The sequence below is a fragment of the Seriola lalandi genome, unplaced genomic scaffold, assembly GCF_002814215.2.
Source record: "Seriola lalandi dorsalis isolate HSWRI2012SDOR001 ecotype SW California unplaced genomic scaffold, Sedor1 jcf7180002028027, whole genome shotgun sequence".
NCBI lineage: Eukaryota > Metazoa > Chordata > Actinopteri > Carangiformes > Carangidae > Seriola > Seriola lalandi.
Window position 1 is genome coordinate 1 of NW_019498673.1, and position 331 is coordinate 331.

Sequence of the window (331 nt, forward strand, 5' to 3'; positions counted from 1 at the left end):
GCCAAGGAGATGAGCCGCAACGACATCGCCAGGCTCAACACACTCTACCAGTGCTGTGAGTGTCCGCATGAGCGCGTTATCAGTATATACACACACTGACACACACACACACACACACACACACAGTGCCTGTCTAGAGCTTGTATTAAACTCTCTGCTGTTCCATTCAGTTTTTGTCTAATCGAGCTCTGTGCTGTTGACTGTTTCAGAGGAAGCCTGTCCAGATGTTCTGATGGACAGATCAGAGGGAATATTGTTGACATCATCATGGATCATCCAATAAAGTTACACTGACTGAAACACAGCCTCTTTGTTTGCTTTCCCTCACAGT

At 46.5% G+C, this 331-nt stretch overlaps 1 long non-coding RNA gene across 1 annotated transcript; it reads left to right on the forward strand.

Moving 5' to 3' along the window:
• On the forward strand, positions 1-300 carry LOC111646077 (uncharacterized). Its single transcript, XR_002759932.2, has 2 exons — positions 1-55; positions 210-300. It is a non-coding gene; the product is annotated as an uncharacterized LOC111646077 (long non-coding RNA).
• Positions 301-331: the final 31 nt, after the last annotated feature.